The sequence below is a fragment of the Crocodylus siamensis genome, chromosome 6 (genome assembly GCF_052110815.1).
Source record: "Crocodylus siamensis isolate JL-2025a chromosome 6, ASM5211081v1, whole genome shotgun sequence".
NCBI lineage: Eukaryota > Metazoa > Chordata > Crocodylia > Crocodylidae > Crocodylus > Crocodylus siamensis.
Window position 1 is genome coordinate 13,373,266 of NC_143400.1, and position 23,183 is coordinate 13,396,448.

A 23,183-nucleotide genomic window follows, 5' to 3' on the forward strand; every position below is an offset into this window, starting at 1 on the left:
CAGTCTAGAGAAGAGAAGAAAAGACTGAGGGGGTGATTTGCCAACAGTCCTCAAATACATGAAGGGTGATGACAGAGAGGATGGAGATGGGCTTTCCTATGTGGCCACAGGGGACAGGACTACGAGCAATGGCCTCAAGCTGCAGCAGGGGAACCTGGGGTTGGAGAGGAGGAGGAACTTTTTATGAGAGTGGTTGAGCGCTGGAACAGGCACCTAGAGAGGCAGTGGAGCCTCCATCCCTTAAAATGTTCAAGAGCAGGTTGGACTGGGCTGGGAGGTTTAATCATGACTGATCCTGCCTTGAGCAGGGGGCTGGACTAGATGTGCCCTCGAGAGGTCCCTTCCAGCCCCACTTTTCATCTCAGGCCACAAGCTTTTTGAGACAGCGAACACCTACTACCTAGGTTTGCACAGCACCAGGGGTCTTGGTTTTGGTTGCTGCGTAGGCCCTGATACGCAAAAGCAAATCCAGGGTCAGATTTCCAGAAGAGCTCCCTTCCCACATCAACCATGGATCATGTCAACAGGTGAGCAAAAAACAGGCAGCACATGGGGCAAGAGAAGCCCACCTGCTTGGAAATTTAGGGCTGGAAGGGACCTCGTGAGATCACTGGGTGAAGATGAAGCATGATGGGTTTCACAGAAGGCCTTGATCCAATGCAGGGGCTACCACAGCCATCCAGGAGATTCCTCGGGGGTTGCTATGTCCTACAGGTCCTATGTCCGCTGGATGATAAGGACTTAGACTCTTCCTCTAGGCAAGGCAAAGAACTGAGCTTCTTGAAACCACTATCTCCTCCAGTCCTCCCCCACCCAAAACCCCGTCTGTCCTCCCCCAGCCCATCCCCGTGCCCACCCTGACAGCACATTTCCACCTTGCAGCCCACGAAACCCAGCCGCTCAGGGTGCCGACTCTGCAAGAGGATGTCAAAGCAAAGAAGAAAAGCAACCCGAGAATGGGGAGGAACCGCAGTAAACAACCTCACCAAACCCTGGTAAATACAGCGGCTGCTCTCCACGTTGCTTCCTGTTTGCTTTTGCAACAAGGCCCCTGCCTCGTCTTGGGGCTGCACCGCGCCACCCCTGCACCTCTGGAAAGCAATGCCCCCTCCAAGACTGGTCCCTGCCTCCTAGGGGACGGGGGGGGGGGGTTGGGGGTCCCCAGAGCCAATCCAGCTTCAAGATCAGCCCTTCCTTATTTGTACTGCAGCAGAACTAAGCACCCAAACCTCCCATCAGGTCGCGGCCCTGTTGTACAAGGCAGTTAGGAACGCAGGGTCCCTGCCCTAACAAAAAAGCCCCTCTGGCCCTTCTCAAACTTCCTCTGCAGGTTTTGCAGCTACTGAAGATGTATGAGGATTAACTCACAATCACTAATGACTTGTACTGCCATGGCACCTGGGAGCTGCAGTCTTGTGCCCAATGTTCAGGGGTGCTAGGCGCTGTACAAACACACAGCAGCATGAATGGTCCTGATCACCATGCCCCCAAGAGCCTGTTGATCCCTCAGCTTGCCCCAGGACTACGGGGATCTCCTGGGATATTGGAACCTGCTCTACACTGGGGCAGGGATGCCCCCACGTGCCACAGCCTGGGCCAAGATGGCACCAGGTAACACAGGTGAGATAGGAGCAGTTGGATTTATTCTTCTTAAAGCTGTTGTCCTGTTTAAGACACTGTATTCCCCAAGAAGCAAATTTCTGTGGGTTCCCAGATGCCTGGTTTTACTTAGGGCTGGGAGCAAAATTTAGATCAGGCTCCCAAAGCCACCTTTGATGTGTCTCATTGAACAGGACATGGGCAGAGATGCAGAAGACCTGAACTCGAATGCCAAAGTGTTTGTATAGCCCCTGGCACAGAGTCCAACCCAGGACATTGCTGAAACCCAAGCAACCATCTTCCTCCTCCTCTTCATCACCAGGGACTGACACTTGCTCCAAGAGTAGCACAGGAAGAAATAAAACAAAGAGAAACTCACATGGAAGATCTATTTCAGGAGCCAAAGGAATCACCACCATCACAACTCCGACCCGAAAACCTCCAGCTGACCAAGCAGCCAACCCCCAAGGGTGACCATAGGCAAGGAAACTAAACACAACAGCGTGCAAGCTCCCCCAGCGTGAGCTGATCTGGGGACACTGGGCTGTTTATTTGGCTCCTGAGGCTTGGAACCAGCATTGCCCACATTTAAATTAAAAAATTACAACCAGAAGGGAAAAAAGAAATCCCAACCCCAGCTGGGCCGGTCAACCTAAGCGACGCCTGCTTGCAAGAAAAAAAAGAAGTTGCTAATTTTAACTCTCCGGTGGAAAGAGTGAGAGGTACTTACAGGAGACAGGATGGCTGTGTCCTTTTCCATGTAGACTCAGCCCTGGCCAGCTGAAAGGAAGCTCGCCGGACAAGAGAGCTTGTCCCAGACCCGCAGGAAGGCAGCGCTCTTCCCCCTCCCAGCCACCCTGGGCAGTGCTGCAACAACTGTCCCCAATCCGACACTGCCACCACCAATGGAGGGAACGTGCCACCCCCTCCCCAAACACTGGCAGAAAGAAACTGGGCCTGTCTAAAGAGCAGAGACAGATGTAAAACCGGAGGGAGGTGGCTAAGCATGTGGGGGGATGGGGCAGGCCGAGGCCCTTGCCTGGAAACAGCTGTTGAAAGCAGCCGCTCACTTGGCTTCCTCTACTGCCAAAGGAGCGGTGACCACAAGCAGGGTGGAGGCGGCCGGGGGGCAGATGGAGCTGGACACCCAGCACTGTCCTGCGCTTGCACACACAGAGGGCATACCCCAGCTGGGCCCTGGGCCCGTGCCCTGGTCCCCTCGTCCCCACCCCTTCGTCCTGCAGTCTCGAGTGAAGGGAAGCCAAGGAAAGAGACTGGGCAAGGAGAGAGGCAGGGTCGCCCTGCTCCATATCTGGCTGGACCTTTACACTGGGGAAAAGGGGACTGCAGGCTGGGAAGGGGCAACATCCCTGCCCTGTGGAGCCTGAGGCAAGGCTGGGAGCAGAGAGGTCCCACACTGAACCCTCCCCTACCCCTAACATATTAAAGTATGATCTTGGGGCTGTGCATGAGAGCTGATGAAGGATCGGGGCCCCGAGGGAGCTAAGAATCAGGTGGGTTGATATTAAAGCTTGATCTTGGGGCTGTGCATGAGAGCTGATGAAGGATCTGGCTCCAGAGGAAGCTAGGAATCAGGCAGATCTGTGACAATCTGAGACCCTGTCTGCATATGAAAACTGTAAGAGACAAAGGGGTCTCAGCTCAGTGCTGGAGATGCAGTGAGACTGCTATGAACAGGCTTTATCCTGAGATAGTAGGTTTTTATGTCATACAGGAAAAGCCCATAAGGGTATCCGCCCTTGTATGTCCATAGGAAATGCATTTTGCATTTTGGCTTCTATTCTACCCAGGAGAGCACAGAATTCACCAGCAGATTCTATATATGCCTGAAGGGTGTTTGCGCCCAAAAGCTTGCAAACAACAGTTTTTCCAACTATCTAGTTGATCTAATAAAAGATATTACATCTACTCAAAAAACCTTGTCTGCATAGGAAATGCATTCACCCGACAGTGGCTGGATCCCTTCAGCTGTGCTTAGATCAGGATAATGTTCCTCTATGGAGAAGCCCTCAGCAAATACAAGGTCCCTGCTAACAAGCCAATATGCTTTGCTACCAAACAGCAGCACATGCATCGCAATGGCGTGCCCCAGGCAGGGAAGTCTGGGCTGCTGGGGGCACGAGGAGCTAATGGAAAGTCAGAATGCCTGGGTTCTGCCCCCACTGTTTTGTCTGGGCAGCCCTTGGTTACTCACTTGGCCTGTCTGGCACAAACACATTTCTCCATCTATAAAAGGGAAATCGCTATTATTTGCATGTTCAGGCACTTTCCAAAGGCAGTGGGATGACATGGTCTCTTCCAGCAAAATGGCAAAGAACGTCCTACCTCCCTGGGGCTTTCAGGAGACATTTTTGGGTGGAAAAAGGGAAAAACAAAATGTTTCTGTGGAAGTCGGCATGCCTGGAGAAAAGCTGTTTGTCCTTGAAATGACTTTTCCACAAAATGCATGAAAATTATCCCATATTATCATTTAAAAAAAAAAAAAAAAGTAGTCTCGTGATTTTTCAAGGCAGTCCCCTGATTTTGAAGGGCCTGACTTGTGATTTTTTGAACGTGCAGCCATGGAAAGTACAGCATTAGAGTTTGCACTGAAGAGGTTCATGGAGATACCCATTGCTTTCAGGTCTTGCACTGCGCCGGGTGCTGCACATTCATATAGTACCAGGCAGCCCCTGCTCCGATGAGTTCACTTTCTAAAGAGAGTAAGGACAGCCAGCTTTGACAGCTAGAAAGCTGCGGTGCAGAAAAGGTAAATGCCAGAGGAGATCTATAAAGAGTCCCTGACCTGGCTGGATGTGAACCCAGCATACCCTCACTGAGAACAACAAGCACAAAAGTATCCTCAGTTGTGCTATACCCATTGCAAGGGGACTTGTTCTTTCTGGAGAAGCAGCATGCCAGCAGCCACCCGGGCCAAACCAAACTGGTCTCAAAGGAAACCAGAGATGGATTTTGATCTGGTTTCTGACTGCTATAGGGCCTGGGGAGGTCTAGGATCGATGGCCCCACCAGGCCTGACTGCCCCCGGCTACTTCAGTGACTTCAGGGGATGCTCGTTACATATAACCTAAGAGAAGCAAACCCTCTGGCTGGCACAGGGAAGATAGCACGTGCTGCCCCCAGAACAGAGGCAGCTAGAGGACACCGATACATCAATTCATGGCAAGGTCGCTGTCCTGCGAAGACTTCCTCCATCCGCTGCGGTCAGGGACAGAACTTGGGGGTGGGCTTTCCTGGTGCACCCCCAAGCACGTCAGACTTGGGAACATGAAATGCCTATTGATCGTGGGCACAGGACGCAAGCACGCTGGGTTACATTGCCCAGTATCGGTCGACATGGACTTCCGAGGCAGCGTCAATACGGCAATGCTAATTGCTCAGTGCCTGTGCGAGGTTCTCTCCAGGGAGGAGAGGAGACAGCAGGACTCAGAGATGCCCTGGGAGGCACGTTCTCCGCTCTATGCCAGTCCTCTGGGCGAGAAGCTGCTGAAGGCTGCTGTACCCTGACCCAGCACAGAAGGCAATACCTGGAGGAGGAGTGCATATCCAGCCTGGGGCACCAGTATACCAGCATCCCCAATGCTAACCACAGCATCATGCTAGAGATCCAGAAGGTCCAAGTCTGCTGCCCGGATGTGGACTGTGACATCCAATGCAGCCAGATGTGGGGCTGACTACATCTCTTCATTGTGTGCCATCAGCTACAGGAGCTTGGGTAGCTCGCACACACTAGCACCTCCCCCACTCCAGGGAAGTAAGCCTGGGAGAGGACCTAGATGTTGAGCACTGTGGTGGTGCTAGACCCATACAGCAAAACCATGCTGCAGAGGTAGCCCAGAAATGGCCTCTGGAAAGGAAACGGGCCTCGAAGTGGGGCATAAATTCTTCCACCCAAGCAGCCCATCACGTCTCCCCTCTGTAAAGGCATAATCATCACCCTTCATCTCTCCCACTCTTCAGACTACGTTCTTCAAGGCCTCTTGCTACATTTCCTGCTGCGACTGAAGGCTCTGCTCTGCAGCAAACACATCCTGCTCCAAGGGAATACCAACACATCCCTCCTCTATTGACATGAGCTGGGCGCTCTCATGCTGGCATCACTCCAGGCAACCCTGCCTGATTCACGCCAGTGCAGATGAGCTCCAAGCGAAGCCCTACAAGCCCTGACCTCACCAAGGAGCCCTCGACAACCCCTCCATCTGCCTGGTCTGTGACCTCAGCTGTGCTATCTGCCCTCTGATCTGAGAGCACAAGGCCATCTCCGTCCTTCTCTGAACCCCCGACCAAGTTGCTTGCTCAGCAGAGAAAACCATCCCCTTTCAAGAGGCTGGGATCAGATGATTTTTAAAATCTTTCCTTCTATTGATTTTCGGAGCAAACCCAGAATATACATTACATGAAACCATAGAACCCTTATAAAACCGCTCCCCAGTTCGGTCTTTACCACAACCTTATTACAGACAATGGAGATGCAAACATTTACTGTAACAGCCACAAACAGCAATTGAAGTTCGAGAAGAAAAAAAAATACATACATATATATATATATATATATATATCTCTCTCCTCTTTTAAATAGTTCCTCCATTCCCCTTCTCTTCTTGCTATCAATAGTCCTCATTTCCGGGGAAAGGAAGGAGAGCAAGATAGAACAGGAGCATTTTTTCACACTTAAACAGCTCTTGTCCATACTACAAGGGTTTTACCAATATCATGGCCAAACCAGTAAAACCCTCTGGGCTGGTCAGAGTTATATCAGTATAAAGTCTACTGATATAATTTAAGCTGGTTCCCACAAAAGCTGTCCCAGTGAAAGTATAGTTGTACTGATATCATTGCATTCCACTGGCATAATTAATTCAGGTAAAAAATCATATCCTGTACTAATAAAAGTTTTCCCAGGCACAGCTCTACATGCCCTAAACATGCTTTCTTAGCATCATAACAACAACATGCCCTATCTATGCAGTGAAACCACCTCCACAGACAAGGCTGGAAAAGCCTGGCGGTTGCGGAGAACAGCCCAAAGTTCAGAGGCATCTATAGAAGTAGATTGCACTTCTTCACACAAAGAGTTGGCCAAAGACTGGGTCCGGTTTTATATAGACAGTTATTCCAGTTCCTATATGGCATCAGCTATAATGGGATAAAGCATCTTCTTCACATTGGTATAACCACACCTGCAGGGTCAGACTGTGTGTTTGTTCCCTTAAGCTTGTCAGCACAGTCATGCATTGTATACAGCCCTGAGCTCCCTTTACCCTCCTCCAACAGCATGCAGGGCCATCCACAGAGGATTAAACTATATTGAGACTTACCTGCTCTAATTTCCAGGCCCCTTTATATTATGAATCAGGTCTAAGGGGCTTTCAGTCTAAGCAACATTCAGGCCACTGTCCTAACAGGTACCTGGCCAAGGTCATGCAGTCTCTCTCCATCATCTTAAGGGCAACTCCAGCCAAACTGCCAAGGATTTGGCCCTGTTTCTCTAATCAGGCCTGCCTGCGTCCCCCAACAAAATGTCCTAAGTGAACTCCACTCTTGTCTCGTTCTTTAGTTTGGCGCAATGTCTCTTGACAAGGAAGATGGGCAGCTTTGTTGACAGGCACCAGCACAATCTGGACATGGGGAGAGGATCAAAGACAGGTGGTACAGGACTCCTTAGCTGGCTACAGAACATTAAATGGGTATCCTGCCCACACACACACTCACATGCTTGCATACACATACATACATACATACTTCTTGTTATAAACCTTACGGTCTGATTTCTTCTTTGCTCCCCAGTTTGTCTACCCACTCACAACAGCGCATAGTGGATGCCAAACTAATGAGTCACCCATCACAGACACCTGACAAGAAGGTTAATAAGGCCACAACAGATCCTCATCTCCACTAAGGTCCGCGCTGCAGTGTTTGTACCCACTTCATTCAAGGCATGTTGCTGCTGTTACAGCAGCTCACGTAGGTGTAGCTGAGCTGGCTCTGAGCTACCTAGCTTGGGCGTTGCTAGCAGGGCAGGGAACTCAGATTGCAAAAGCCACATGGGGCAGTGGGCACATGCCCAGGTGAGGAGTTCACACAAAGTGCTCTTTGCTGGCCGTGCCCGAGCTGGTCGTTGCAACATTTTGAGCTGCAAGCATGGCACCGACTGCCATGTGGACACAGTCTGGCTGGGAGGGTGGTAATTTCATTGCATTCCCTGTCACCACAGAAGCTATAGGAGCATGAGCCACTCACCGCCAGCACCCTGTAGCTGCAGCCCGCCATGAGGGTGGATCCCTCTGCCTCCATATAGCTCAAGCCACCCAAGCAGTGAGTCAAGACGAGCAATCCTAGAGAAAAACACTGCCCTGCAGCTGAGCTGCTGATCCCCGGTCTGCGATTTGACCCTCAGCTGCGCCACAGCCCCATATCCTCCTGCTTCAAGGTGGAGGCAAAGCCCATCTCGGGGCACACAGGGGAGGGGGTTGTGCTGACAGCAGCCCTGCACAGAGTCCTCCCTCTATTAGACATTGCTTTCCACCCCACCCCTCAACTCATATTTCCCAAGCTGACTTAAATCAGGGCAACTATTGCGAGGTCTACCGCCTGCCTATCACTGGCAACAGCAGCTACGTAGGCCCAGCCCCACATACCCGGCAGCAGAGCTGCCTGCGTGGGCAGGCCCGCGAGCTCAAATAGCTGCACGTCAGACTGCGACTCCCCCGGCCAGCCTGACCGCAGGGAATGTGATCTCAGTGCAGCCTCCCTTTCCAAATAGGGAGGGGAAACGGTGGCCTCCCTGCTCCCAGCCCAGCAGGACGGAAGATGCTGCCATAATTGGAAGGGAGCGAGCGCAGCGGCCCCCAGCGCTTCTCTGGGCTTTTCCCGCAGTGATGGGGGGAGATTCTGTCCCAAGAACGTGAAGGATCAGTTCCTGACATACCCCAACCCCCAGTCACCAGCCATCATGCCTAGGGGTCAGGCATCTCTAACACCCCTGAATCTCAGGAAGGGGAAGCCATGAGAGCAGAGCTGAATTAAAGGGAGCGCTTTTCTCCTACCTGTCAGTTGGGTCCCTGCATCTTCAGCCAGTTCCCAAAGGGGGACCTTGCAGCCGCTGTCCTGTCAATCACACTGCAAAAGGGAAATGCCCATCAGATCCAAGAATGCAGATAACCTGTTTATGCTACTCTGGAAAGCTATCCAGGGTCCTAACTGCATCCAGACCAGGCCCTGAACCCCAGAGCTAAGCAGTTTCCTCTCATATATCCATTCAGGTTTTAGTGTGTAACCCAAAGATTTGTTTTCAGCAGGGCTCCTGGGTCGCCAGTGCTAAGGGAACGAATGACCTTGTGGGACTGGGTCATTAAGAAGGACAAACAGACAGGAGGGAAGGTAGAAAAAGACACAGAACAAGACAAGAAAATGGATCAAGGAAGAGGACAGACTACAAGGGGGAATAAAGAAGACACAGATCAAAAAAGATGTAGATAAAGGACGAGAGATCAAGGGAAGAAGAAATAAAGGAAGAAAAAAAGTCACGAAAGATATAGAGCAAGACGAGACAGAAAGATTGAAAAAGAAGCTGGGGGGGAAAAAAAAAATGACAAACTTAGACAGGTGAGAACTGCAAAACAAAAACAAGCTGCGCAGCCCTGTGCAGCTGTTCACCCACATCTGGAGCCCTGCCAGACACAGCTGACCCAACCTGATGCCTCAAGTTGACCTCAGGGGGTAAAATAGGGAAATCTCTGCCCTACAGAGGTTTGAAGCAGCAGCACTGGAGTCAATCTGGATTCACACCTCTTGAGAGCTATGACCAGCTTGTGACCCCTCACTCCAAGCCCTCTGGCTTCCAAAGGCGATGACTGGTGTAGCCGAGTCACTCCATGCACACATCAAGCACTATCTAATTTCCAAAGCCAACAACCCAGGAGCTCTGAAATCTGGATTTTGCCTTGCCAGTTCCAAAACCATTCTTCTGTGGGTGGATGGGCTGTAATGTCAGCTGACATGAATCTGTGTGCCTAGAAAAAGACAATCCGCCAGCAAAAAATCAAATGCTTAGATATTTTGCTTGGGAAATGCCACTCTATCATCTCAAACACAGTTCATCTCAAACTCTTTTCCAGGCTGGACCCTTCAGTCAGACTACAGTTCCTGTGATACCAGGATGTCCCTGTTAGCAAGGAGAAGTGATGGCTGTGATGGACAATGGGAGCAATAGGCAGCTCAGCAAGAGAAAGGCAAGGAAAACCAGGTGCAATCTCTTCCTCTGCTGCAGACTCCCTGCAAGGCCATGGAGCATGTTGCTTAGACCCAAGATGTCTAAGAGATTTAGGGGCCTGACTTCACTGATTTCAGCAGCAATTAGAAGGAGAGGATGAAGACGGGCTTTTCTCTGGACTAAGAGCAATGGCCTCAAGTTGTAACAAGGGAAATTGGGGTTTGAAGATGAAGAAAAACTTACTGAGTATGAGGGAACCCAAGCATTGGAACAGAGATAGTGGAGTATCTACCCTGGAAAAGTCCAAAAGCAGGTTGGACAGACATTGGGCTGGGAGGGTTTAATCAGGCACGATCCTGCCTTGAGCAGGAGCTGGTCCCTTCCGGCCCTACTTTCCTAGGATACTTTGGAGGATCACGAGGGAGACAGAGATCAAGTACATAGCCGATTCCACGGAGGACAAAGGGGAAACAAGAGCAAATCCCATGCTGCAAGTTGGTTGTTCTGCGTTTGGGACAGGTGGGTTTTGGGTGGAAAAAAATATATATATATATCTACATATAGGTAGGTAGATCAAAACCAGACACACATGCAACAAAAACGAAAATCAAAAAGCCCATGCTTTTGGGTTGAAAAACCAGTTTCATCAGCAAATGTTCCACCCACTGCCCAAGCGCAGACCAAAATCATTGCACTTTGCTTCTGGATCTATTGAGCTCCATGTATCCCAACGCCCCAGCCACCGGCTCCAGGTAGGCATGCACAAGTGCCGAGCCTTGACAAGCACTCTGCCTGGCCTTCAGTTGCACCAGGACTGCTCTGAATCTCTGCCTGAGACGGAGAACCCACCCACTGGGGAGTGTCTGAGACCTTCAAACTCATTTCACTTGTGGCCCCAACTGAACTGACCAAGCACAAAAGGGTGCTTCAAGCTGGGTCACATGCCAGTCAGATTCCCCTTCCCCCAGGAAAAGAGCATGCACACAGTAGTGTGCAGATGCACAGTAAACTCGCATCCCCTTCCACCCGGCAGTAAATCCCATGCCTGGCCTTGCCCTCCGACGGCATGGCTCTGAGGCTGCCTGACCTTGGCAATACCCTTCTCTCCCTCTCTTGCCCGTTTAGACTGCAAGCTCCTAGGAGCAGGGGCTGTCTCCTCTTGTGTGTTCATACAGCCTCTAGCTAAACCGGCTGCTGCTGTCAGCTGTGACCTCTGCCTGCTATGGCATAAGACCAACAACCATGCTGGGCACACAGATCTTAGTGGAGGCAACAGGGCATTTGCAAATAAGTCCTCTGGCACTTACAGACCCCAGCTGAAAAGTCATTGGTCTGAGCATGCCTGTGCTGAGTGTAGCGGGCACCTCACCAGCACCCAGGGCTACAGGGGGGATGGGGGCCAGAGACCAAGGCCTGTGATGTATGTTGTGGGTGGAGGATGTGTGAATGTGTGGTTCAGGTCACTGCACAGGGTTTGCTCAGCTCTGCTGAGCCTTAACTGCGGTCTCCTCCCCACCCCTGCCCCCGCACTCCCTGTCCTGCCCCATCTATGAGCATCTTCACAGCCCATCCAGGGGGCTCTCAGCAGACAGGCAACTTCACAAATGCATCACTGCACCCCAGGCACCTCCTTGGAAAGCTGCAGCAAGGGAAGTTGAGGTTAGATACTAGGAAAAACTCTCTCACTAGGAAGGTAGTAAAGCACTGGAACAGATTACCCAAAGAGGTTGTGGACTCTCCATCCTTGGAGGTATTTAAGCCCCGGCTCCACACAGCCTTGGCTGGGATGATGTAGTTGGGGCTGGTCCTGCTTTGAGCAGGGGTTGGACTAGATGTGACCTTCTGAGGTCCCTTCCAACCCTCATTCTCTATGAGTCTGTGAAGCAGACTCCTTCCAAGCCAGGAGCAGGACAGGGTAGGGGCTGCCATCTTCCACACCGCAAGTATAAAACCAGACCAAGTACAGGCCAACAGGGATCTTGCACGTGAGGACTTGCTCTATAAAACAAGTAGCTCTCAACTTGTCTACATGAAGAGTTACTCCAGAAGACCTAGTCCTCATTCAGCCCCCGTCTAGATGCTCTAAAAAGGGCATCCACCGGGGAAGATGAAGAGCTTCTCTTCCAATTCTTTAATCCAAATTAAGGGCAATCCATACGAATTAAGGTGGAGCATGAATTTAACAAGAAATAATGATTCCTAATGAATCTCCCTGTACAAAAGCTCTCGTTCAGGAACAAGCTCATCCCCGCAGGGAATTCACCAGGGACAGCCTCTTTAAATGCATGCCCCCACCTGAATCTGAATTAAACCTCCCTGCATAAACAGGCCTCCCCCAGTGCCCTTGCTGCTAGCTCACTTCCTCTCTGCAGCCTACCAGCCCCTGCAGAAACCTCAGCTCTTGTTTACTGGGGACCGTCAAACCCGCGGCAAAAACAGCGTTTGCTACCACCATGGCATCTCAGTGCAGGGAACAGCCGTCTCCTCACCACTGCTGCTGGGAATCCCAGCCCCCCGATAGCAGCCAGCTGTGATGATTGGCACCGAGGGACTTGAAGCAGAAACGCCCAGCAAGGCTGGGCTAAAATGTTGTTCCTTTTGTTCCCTTCCCCCTACACAGACGCTTGTTTTTTTCAACCACCTGCTAGAGCTTGTCAGCTGCAGGCACTTTGGGACAAGGACTGCCATTGACCATGAGCACGTACAGCTCCCAGCACGAGGTGCCGAGATGGCAGCCCCGGGGGTGGCACAGCAGCTCTGAGGAATGCAGTGTGGAGGGGAGAGGTCGCAGCCAGCTTGAACTGCACCAGTCTAGCCCTAATCTAGCAGACAGGCCCAGGGAGAAGCAATGCTGTCTGGGGAGCATGGGACTGGCCTGCATGACACATGGCAGATAGGGCAGGGGACAGAAAGCCGAGTAGCAGATTGGGCAGAGGTCACAGGTCAGGGAGTAGGAAGTAGAGCAGCAGAGCAGGCAAGGAGCAGAAAGCAGACCAGCGGAAAGCAAAGCAACAGAGCAAGCAGGGAGCACAGGGCATGGAGCAAAATGCAGAGCACCAGATCGGGCAGGGGGCACAGGGCAGGGAGGGGGGGAGGGATCAGAGTAGTACGGGGGTAGGCTGCGAGGCTAATTTGTGGCAAATCTGCCAAAAAGCCCCCTGAGCCATACAGCAGCGATCTGAGATATGGGGACTGTGGAGGAGTCCAGGGGAAACAGAAGCTCCTGATCAGGTTTCCTAGCCCCCGAAAGGACCTGGGGGATGCAAGGTGGGAAGGAGAATGGGAATTTGGGAGTAGAGCCTCAGCAGAGCCAAGCTGGAGTATGTAGGCAACATTACCCAACAGGTTGCTCACGCATGTGTCATGGCCCCTACACTGTGACCAGCCACTGGCGATTCTCCCATGCTCTCGGACCATGGCTCCATTTCCTCTGCTCCCAGCCACACACAGCGACAGTGACAGCTGGAAAGCTCTTGCTGACCCTGGATTACTTGCAGGTTGTTGTCACCTGGCAGGGATGGGTCTTAGGGCCCTGGAGGGGGCCCGCCTGATCCAAAGCTCAGCAATCTCAGCAAGGAGACAGCCTCTGGTGCCTGTGGGTTCAGGATCAGGCCCTAAGCACCCTTCCTAATTCATCCTGACAGCACTAGAGAACCCAGCAGCTAATCAGCTTATGCAGCTGCCTTCTTCCAACAGGGTGGGGGAGGACCGGTTACCTCTCCAGCCACCTCACTTTAGCAGGGGTGCACAGAGCACTAGTCAGGATGTGGGCTGGAAGCACTGGGCCTCGGAAAGGCAATGCAAGCCAGGCCCAATCCTGTATCACCCCAGCCTTTGTGGAGTCCTTTACCCCATGGCAAAGCTGGTGTAAACTCTTTCCCTTCTGATCGGGGGGAAGGAGCAATTTTAAGCCCAGGCAGCTCAGTTCCTCAGCCGCCGGCTCGCCATGCATCCACACCCGCTCTTTGCAGAACAGTTTCCATTGCGAGGCCTTCTGGGTATTAATCCTGCCATTCCTGGCGCAGGTCCCAGCAGCAACGGATTTTGGGATAGCTCTAAAGGTCACCCAGTGGCCAAGCCAAGACAAGGCCAGCCTGAACATTTGGGCTAGACCAGGGATTCTCTACTCAGGGGCCGCAGCAGGGTGGGATGTCTTGAGATCCTTTCAAGGGTGCCCCAAAAACGTCAGCATGGCCTCACTTTACCAAAGGATTCACAAGATAAGCCCTGAGATTTCCAACAGAAATCCATAGCTGTGCTCTTTCTGAGTTTCTTGCAACTGAAAAGCTGCTCTATTATTATTTTTTTTTTTTTGCCTACAGAAAAGAATAAAAATGAAAAGCTGCTGTTTTCCAAGTGTATCCAGAGGTGCCTTAAGTCTAAAAAGGTGGGGGGGAACTATTGATCTAGACCACTGTTGGTCAACCTTTTTTTTCCATTTACAGACCCCTAAAAAATTGTGAATGGAGGTATGGAGCCCTCTGAACTGTAAGTGTGGGTATTCACATACTTTGGACTGATCATAGTCATCCTTTCTGGACCCCTCTGACATAGTTTGCAGACCCCCAGGCTGAAAACCACCGATCTAGACTAACACCGTTCAAAATGACATTGCTTAGGCCCAGGGGGTGGTGATCAGCACAGCTAAGAACAAGTGTCAGCCACAGAGGATTTAGCTGAGAGCTCCCACACTCACCCACCTGTAAAATGCATTGTATTTCCCCCTTCCCTCACCACCCCCCAAAACTCCCCCCACAAAAAACCCTGAAAAGGACAGATTTGCATGGGGGGGGGGCTTTTGTTTTGTTGCTTCTTGTGCAGCAAACGAATTTGAAAGCAGATCCAAGGGGAAAGAAAGGGGAAAAGAGAAGAAACAAGGGGAGGGGGAGAAAAGTCTTTGTAGAAAACTGTTGCAAAATAAATAAATAAATAAATACAGAAATAAAGTGCTGAGCCAGCGGACAATGTTCTGTCTCAGAAACTAAAGTGATGTGGCCATCCCGCGGCCCCGGCTATGCAGATGGCGTTACCAGAGGCTCAGGAGCCTCCAGATAAAAGCCTGGAGACATCACTTGCCCCAAGGTAGATCCATAAAAAATGTGGGGGACAAAAGTGAGGTTGGTGAAGAACCCAAGTCCAAGCCCCCCACAGTCAGGTATGATTTGCATCCTTGCCCAGGAGTTTTCCCCAAGATACCCCCGCACTGATGGAGAGAAGCCTCACTGCCTCCAGAGCCCACAAGCCGCAGAGGCTCGGGAAAGCTCGCTCCCAACGAAAACCCAGGAGTCCTGGTTGTGACCCCACCCTCCTCCGCTCCAACCACAAAACCAGGAACAGAATTCAAAGCCTGCTCTCCACGTGGTTTTGTATTCCAGTTAGGGTCCCGATTCTTGCACCTTATTTTGGTGCAACCCTGAGTGCAGAATACAAACAGGCCAGTGATGGGCCTTACGTTTCTTTCCTATAATTTGGGATGAATAGAAGAGAACCAGAGATGCAGACCTCAACCGAGTCACTAACCACCCAGCCTTTCCTTTCATTTGATGGTCTCTGACAGATCAGCCCCCAGGAGGTGATGTGCCCATGGAGATCGAATTTTAATACCTCCCAGGTTTTTCAGTCCAGTGAAGCCCAGCCCCATAATGAGATCCATCACGAGCCAAAAAAGCTGCTGATGCAAAGGATAACCCCCACCCTGGCCAGCCCACAGTTACACAGCCCTGTCCAGAGAAGGCAGCTCCTGGAAAGCCACATATGGAGACAAGGCGGCTTATCTCTGTCCTTGGGGAAGAAATAAGCATCCTCTGTGCTCTCCACGCTCTGATGCCTGCTGGGTTTCTGGTGTAATTCAGAGCGACCTCCAGCAGCTTTAGATGTCCAGCCCTGGCTGGGCCCTGGGAAGCAATGGACCACATCATGCAATTTTTTTCTGGCAACCCCCTGCTCTCACCCCAATAGCAGGGGCTAGATGAAGAGTCAGTGGAGGGTGGTCAGCCCAGAGGGGACCCCCCCTCCCCCCATCTCCAGCCATGCCAAGGCTCCTTCCTCCTCTATCAAATGCAGCAGAGAGCCAGGTCCAGATTGCAGAGGGGGAAGGGAGGCATTACCACAAGCTCCCCTTCCCTTTTTTGAGTTTCCTCTAGCAACGGGTCCGGACCACAACATTTGGACGCTGGTCCAAACTTCCCCATGCCCTAGCAAACATTTGGCTCCTGCCCCATCTCCAGTTACCTCACCCTGCTTTCCATCACATCAGGGCCAAGCATCAACGCGGGGCCCATGCCAGAGGAGAAAGCCTGGACCTTGTTCCCCCTTACATTCAATGCAACCAAGCTGCTGTTTGAGGGGTCCAAGCCACCCACAGCTTGCACTGGTCAATGAGGGCTTCCCCAGCTCTCGGTTTGGCCCAGCGCGTCTTTCGCATCTCTGCTTTCTTTGGCCTCCCACCAGTAGATGTGGAGGAGGAAAAACCCACAAGAGATCACCCCATCACGTGACGGGGGCAGGAAGGCCTGAGACGTCCATCTCACTGCAGAAAAAGACAGGTTTCGGGCCACCCGCACTCCCATGAGATCGTTACTGAGATGAAGAAAGAAAGCGGGGGGGTGAAGGACACGAGGGCCATCTTGGAAAGGGGAAGAGATGGCTACCACGTGCCACCGGATGCCGTGGGCCTTGCTGCCAGAGGTGCGAATAAAGAGCAGCCCCCACAAACCGAAGCATGGGGGCTCTGAATTACAAAGAAACAGGTGAGCCCAGGCAACCTCTATCCTCTGCATAGTAAGAACAATTAGAGACTAGGAAGGGCAAGACAGAGTCAGACTGACCTCCAACATAGCTACCTAGGCACGTGGGGGCAGCCCTGCTGAACTCGTACCAGTTGCAGTGCAGGATTGCAATGGGGCGCCTCAGTACCTGTAAAAACATGGCACCTCTATACCTATAAAAACACAGCCCTCTGTGCCTCAGAGCCCTGATTCTCAAGCAGGGTCTCAAGAACAAAGCACCCTGGGAGGGGCACAAGATCCTTTTAAAGGTGCTAGACAACAGCAGCACGGTTAGGTGTGCAAACACCTCTATAGGAAGCACCAGACAAGCCCAGACGTTTCAAAGAGGAATCCAGAGCATTCAAACCATCAAGGCATCTGTGCCCTTTTACAGCTTTTTGCAACACAAGAACGGCTGTAGTATTTTTCCAGAACCAAAAAGCTGAGTGGAAGCTCAGCGGTGGCATTTTCTGAGCTCCCCTCAAGTCCACCGAGGTCTAACACCACTACCTTAAACTCCCTGCCCATCACACCTCTTTCCAATGAGGGCTGTGAGAGCAAAGGCACCCCAGATGGTGAGGGGCTGGCACAGCATGGCATCACAGGGGACCAAGGAGAGACCATGGGGGCTGCAAAGACAGGCTAGCTACAGGGACGGGACCTCCAAACCTTTTTCTGCGGCCGCGTGGGATGATGGCAGGAGATAGGGGAGCCCCTCACCAAGAAGCCTGATTCCCGAGGACGGCAGGGGAGAGATGCCCGACAGCCGCTGAGGCCTTGCAGGTGTTGCGACAGCAGCTCTAAGCCATGCCAGGCCTGGGGGATGAGCAGGGGCAAACATGGGGCTGTGTGTGTGACCGTTACAGCCGCCAAGTTTCGCTCTCACTGGCCAACTTCCTCCTTGCCTGGGGAGAGACAGAAGTGAAACTGACAGCTGTATGGATGCTGGAGGGGTGGAGGGTGGCAGCAGTGCGGGGGAGCAGCAATGCGGGTGGGAGGGACAGGGATTCGGCATGGAGCCCTGGAGCCAGACAAGCCAGGTCCTCATGCCGTGCTGCGGACTGTCGAGGAGTACAACCTCGGGGGGAGTGTACTATTACTACATTCCCATGCACATCTGCAACACTCCCCACATCTGGAACAGGCCTTATTTCCCCTTTAGCACCACATCTGGGTGCAGTAGAAACATTTAACCCTTCCCACCCCTACCCCCCCAACACCTGCAGACCAGAGAAAAGCAACCCCTCTTCCCTCCCTATCTGGAAGCAGCCGAAATGCAAACATATGAAGCGTGGGTGAACCAAAGGAGCTACAGCAGAGGATCTGCAGATGACGCACCTGGATCTGCAGGGCATGGGGCAGGCTCTGGGGAGAGTTCAGTCCTGCATCCTTCCCCTCCTCTCTGCAAGGGAGGGAGGAAACTGAGGCACAGAAAAAGGAAGTGCCGCTAGTGCCTGGGACACTCAGCAGCCTAAACACTAAATACACAGAGCAAGGAAAACTCCTAGGCTGAGTTTCTTGGAAAGGTGACCCTCTCCAACATTGCCATGCTGTTGTGCCAAGTCTTTGCACCAGTGTCCATGCCAACACTGGGCACTGGAAACCCAGCCCTGGGGTTTTCACACTGCCACGGAAGCTGGTAACAACAATCCCTGGTGCCCCCTGCTGGCTCAGGCAGTCCTGCTGTACCAGATGTGTGCGGGTGATGCAGGACACCAAATTACCAGGCCCTCCTTCTGGCAGGGTTTCTACAGCCAAAGGCCTCAAGGCACCTCCCCAACAGTGATTAACCCTCCCATCCCAGTGAGCCCAGTATTACTGCCACCCGTTTTACCAAAAACTAACAGAAACAAAACGATTTACCAGGATGATGAGCCTCCAAGAGAAACCAGGCATCCCGATTTCCAGCTCCCCCACCCTCTGCTATGAAACACCGGACCAGCCTCTTCTCTCTTGCTCATTCTTTAAAGCGGCTGATCCAGTCTGTGAAACCAGATGTAGGTCTCTCCTCCTGGCTGCTGGACTATCCCTCAGAGGCTTTCAGACTCAAAGCCCCTTCCCTCGAATGAAAATGGGAAGGAGCCAGACTCATTGCCTGTCTCAGTTTACCAAAGCCTGGGTTTTGCAGTGACTGGACCAGAATATACATCACACCTGCTTTCCCCATAAGGAAGGGGAGCAGTAGCCAAGGAAAGGAAGGGAAGGTGAATTTACATTAGGCTTATCCAGAAGGGTGACCAATACGATGGCAGTGCCGACAGGCTAGCAACTGAGACCAGGGCCCCATGGGGTGGTACACAGACAGAACAGCGTGGCGTCTTCCCCAGGGAACCTACAGATCAAGACAGGAGGTGGATGCCAGGATGGGAGGGAAAACAAAGGCACAGAGGAAGGTACAGAGTTGCTCAAAGTAGGTGTCAAAGCCAAAAAAAGGCATCAAGTCTCCTGACCCCCAGTCCGCCCCTGTATTGCCCATCTCATGCTACCTAGTGGTGCTGCTTAGATCCAGGGGCCTGTTTTATAGAGGGTGACAGGCAATGCTTCCACAACACAGCACGCTTAAGAGACAGCCCGGCCACAATGACCTTCATTTATCCTCCCCAAGCCCCGGCCATGTTAAAAGTTTCTCCCCACAGCTCTGGATGTGGCTGCCTGGCTAACCTTGAACCCCAAACCTGGGGAATGTTTTGGAGCTGCCCCTGCAAACTCGAAATCCACAGGACAGAAATCCACCAGCTGCCAGGATGACAAGGTCCCTGCCTGGCTCTGAATGCCATCCATTTCTGAGGCGAGTAGCTAGAGAAGCAATGCCCATCTTCCCATACAAACCAAGGAGCCGCCTCCTTGTTTTCTTAGCTAATCGTCTGACCTACTTACCACCAGCCCCCGGCCACTGCAAAGCTCAGAGGGCATTAATGATTTAAAGGCCTCTGGTCACTACCCGCCAGGGAGGCTATGGTGTTATATAATCCTGGCGTTCATGCTAGCGCAGCTGCAACAGCACAGTGAGGACGCGTGCCCATGCTCACAACCCTCCTCTATGGCCCCGATCCTACACACTGGGCCTGATTCTTGAGCACGATGAAAACCCTTCATAGCAAACCAGTCTGTATTGGCTGGGCATTACCGTGTGTATGTGTGTGTGGGCATTGCCCAACTGGTGTATTCTGGGAAAGTCTCAGTGGTGATGCCCTAATACTTCATTTGGGGTGCAGATGTGCAAAGAGAAAGGCACCTGCAGGTGTGGGAAGCAATGCATGCTGGGATGTCCCACTGGTCATAGCCACATACAGGGGCAGCAGAGTCTACATCACAACCAGCACCTGGAAGATATCCATGCACCAGCCTCAGCCACTACCAGTGTGACCACATGCCAACCACTCCCCATCTGCAGGCACAAACTTTAGTGGTAGCCAAGAGCAGCGTTAATCAGTTACATACACAATTCAAAGCTGCTATTCAATGTCACACACAGGCTCAGTGCAACGCATCTCCTGGCTGCTGCTCTGATTACAGGATAACAACCCACTGCTGCTGCCTGCTATGGAAATCCATCCCTGGGCGCAAGCTTGAAGAGCCTAGAGGTGTTTAATTAGTCAGACACAAAAGCGACAGGAACTGTGTGAACGTGCCCATGACGGAAATGGATCACGGTGGCAGCTAGAGGCAGTGGAGTGCCAGGCGCTGCATAGAGGTAGAGCAAATGCCAAGAGCTGGCAGGTTAAAAAAAAAAAAAAAAAAAAAACCACTGCCGCCGCCGGTGTGGGACAGGGGCACAGAGCCAGGGAGCAACCTGCCCATGGAAGAGAGCCAGAAACAAAACAAAGGTTTCCAAACCTCCAGCTCAGTGCCCTACCTCCCTCTTCATCCCCACTGCTGCCCCAGCGAGGAGGCCTGGGGTAGCAGGAACAAGGCTGTAGGCCTGAACTACAGAGAGGAGAGCACTAGTTACCTCATAGCTGCCCTCTCTCCTTTCAAGGACACCAGCAAGGAACAAAGGCATTTGCTTTCAGGGCTGCCTCCCGCAACGCTACAAGCTACAGCCGGCACTGACAGGGCCTGGAGCAACAGGCAGAGGAAGCCAGGCAGGCTGCTATCAGGACGTGATCTCCCTGCAGCCGCCCAGAAGCAGGGATTTGGAGTCACCTGGGAACCAGCTCTGTCAGGGCCAGTAACTCGATCACCCGCTGGCATGAGATAAAGTCATCCCTCCTCCAGCCTGCCAGACACGCAGCCCTGCACACAGCCGGACAGGCAGACGCTAGGAGGGGGCTGAGCTGGGCAGAGCGACAAACCTGGTTCAAATTCCGCTGCCATCAGGTGAAGGGCGGCCAGCCGGGCCACACCTCACCTCGAGATGGGCGGAGAGGGAAGACCGAGGCTGCAGGTGCATGTCACCTTCCTTCCGTGTGAGTCAGCTGCCTGCACTGCCACTTCCCCAGGACATGCTATTGGGCCCTCACCTCCTCTGGCACTGGAACTAGGCACTAGCCTTGTCCTTGCCCCATGGAAACCAAACAAACACATTCGCTGGACCCAGACCGCCAAGTCTACAGCTCTCCTGCTCCCACGAACGTGTCGCATGTCACTTCCCGGCTGTCATGAAGCAACAGGCAGGGAAGCCCAGAGCCACCTAAGCTGGCGATTCATCCTCAGCCACGCCCGGCACCCAGGCCACAAGGAGTTACTGGCAAATCAAGGCCAAAACAAATCTCGGAGATGCTTGAGGGGTGAGACAGTTGCTATGTACGGGCCATACTTCAGAAGCAAATGCGCTGTCACCTCGCCAGCCCCCTCTGAATCACCACGACACTTTCCATGCAACAGGAAAAACAGCCGCGTCCCCCGCGTCACGCCAGGGCTGGCAGGGCAGAGCGGCACAAAAACCGAGGGTCTCTGCCACAAGGTGGGGGATTTCAAAGACAGATTTGCAGCAAGAAAATAAAGAGGTGCGTCCACAGATAGCCCCAGGGCAAAGGCAATGCACGGGAAGTCAGGAGATCTGCAGTAGGGCTGTGCAAAATTTCGCTGGCTGTTTCGACTTGTTTTGAGATCGAAACAGTGCAATCGAAACAAAACAGAGGGCTTCGAAACTACCTCGAAATGAAATGAGGGCAGTCAAAATGTTTTGCGTTTCAAAGCTGAAGCTGGGCTTGTCTGCAGGGAAACAGAAAATAAGGAGAGAGAGGGGGGAAAGGACAGCTCGGACATTGACTGTGACTGTTTGGCTGCCTGAGATGCTGCTGGTGCTACTGTGCTGCTTACTAAGTTAAAGTGAGGGACCAGACTGAGGCTGTAGGGGAGGCGGAGTAGACCTTATTGGGGCATCAGTAAGGGTGCGCCTTAACACACACAGTCACACATCATGAGTTTTGCTTGTCAGCACCCTGAGGTGCAGTTTCCCAGAAACCCCTGCACCTATCTCCTTGAAACCTGACAGGCTTCATGCCCTCAGCAGGGGCTACTATGCCTGCAGTTGTCACCCCACTGTGCCTTAACACACACACGTGACACAAGTTTTGCTTTCAAGACTTTGAGGTACATTTTCCCAGAAACCCCTGCACCTAACTCCTTGAAACTTGGCAGGCTTCATGCTCTCAGAAGGGGCTACCATCCCTGCTGTTTTCATCCAGAGCTGCCAAAAAAATGAAAGTTATAGGCAGTTTTGTGCTTCCCCATTAAAGCCTATGGGCGAAATGTTGAAACAGCATCAAAACAGCAAAAAAGTTGTGATGAAACGAAACGGAACAGTGCTTTCAAAATGAAACAACACTCGAAACAGAACACTGTCCCAGTAAATGGAACTTGAAACGAAACAGTGCTGTTTCGCACAGCCCTAATCTGCAGTCACAGCCTTAGGTAACCAAAGGCAGGAACGTGAGTCAAGTCACGTGTTGCCAGCATCGTATAAGAAATGTCTTCCTGCTTGGCGCCCTCTCCTTTACAGAATGCCACATGGTGCAGGTCAGAGAAGGATCAAAGTCTCTCTGGCCCCTGAAAAATGGGCCTCAGCTTTGCCACTTCAGACCAGGAACCCCTTGGAGCAAGGAGAGAAGGACCATACAGCACCGAGCACCATGGGGCCAAAATGAATCTCAGCTCTGCCCTGTATTCCTGCCCTCCTCCGCCTCCTTATTTTTATCCCAGCTTTCTTATCAGAATTACGGTTATATGAAAAACAAACCAGAATCTTTTGGAAACTTTTTAAAGAGGGGAACTTATTTTGGGGTGGGCTGTGGGGGGTTTGGAGGGAGTTTTAGGTTTTAAAAATAAATGCTCTTTTGCTTTGAGTGTTTGATTGGGCAAACTCAGGGGAGGAGAAGAGTGGGGAGTGAAGAAACGGACTTCCTCTCCTTTGCCCCTGCCATGAGCTTCAAAAGTCTTAGATTTTTTCACTCGCCTCTCCCTCCCCCCATAAGAAGTTCCCATTAAAAGTTCAGCAGTTCAGGGTCTGCTGAACTATTTAAAGAGGCGAATGCTCTGGTGTGAACAGTTTTGCTCTTACAGAAGTGCTGGTGGTTTTAGGCCAGTTTGGCAAAGAAAAACCTCCATGCATACGTGGACATGCATACACACAAGTATAC

At 52.1% G+C, this 23,183-nt stretch overlaps 1 protein-coding gene across 11 annotated transcripts in view; it reads right to left on the minus strand.

Moving 5' to 3' along the window:
* Window positions 1-23,183, minus strand: part of MEF2D (myocyte enhancer factor 2D) — a 115,572-nt gene that overhangs the window by 72,054 nt on the left and 20,335 nt on the right. For 7 of the 11 annotated variants that reach the window (XM_090052872.1, XM_090052875.1, XM_090052871.1 and 4 more), the window contains exon 2: window positions 8,667-8,739. The exons of 1 other annotated variant lie outside the window; for it this stretch is intronic. The gene's annotated coding sequence lies outside the window, so the exon portion shown is untranslated. Of the gene's footprint in view, window positions 1-1,978; window positions 1,999-2,329; window positions 2,502-8,666; window positions 8,740-17,319; window positions 17,340-23,183 lie in introns of those variants that run through there. 3 more of the 11 variants (XM_090052865.1, XM_090052867.1, XM_090052868.1) reach the window with 3 other exon arrangements.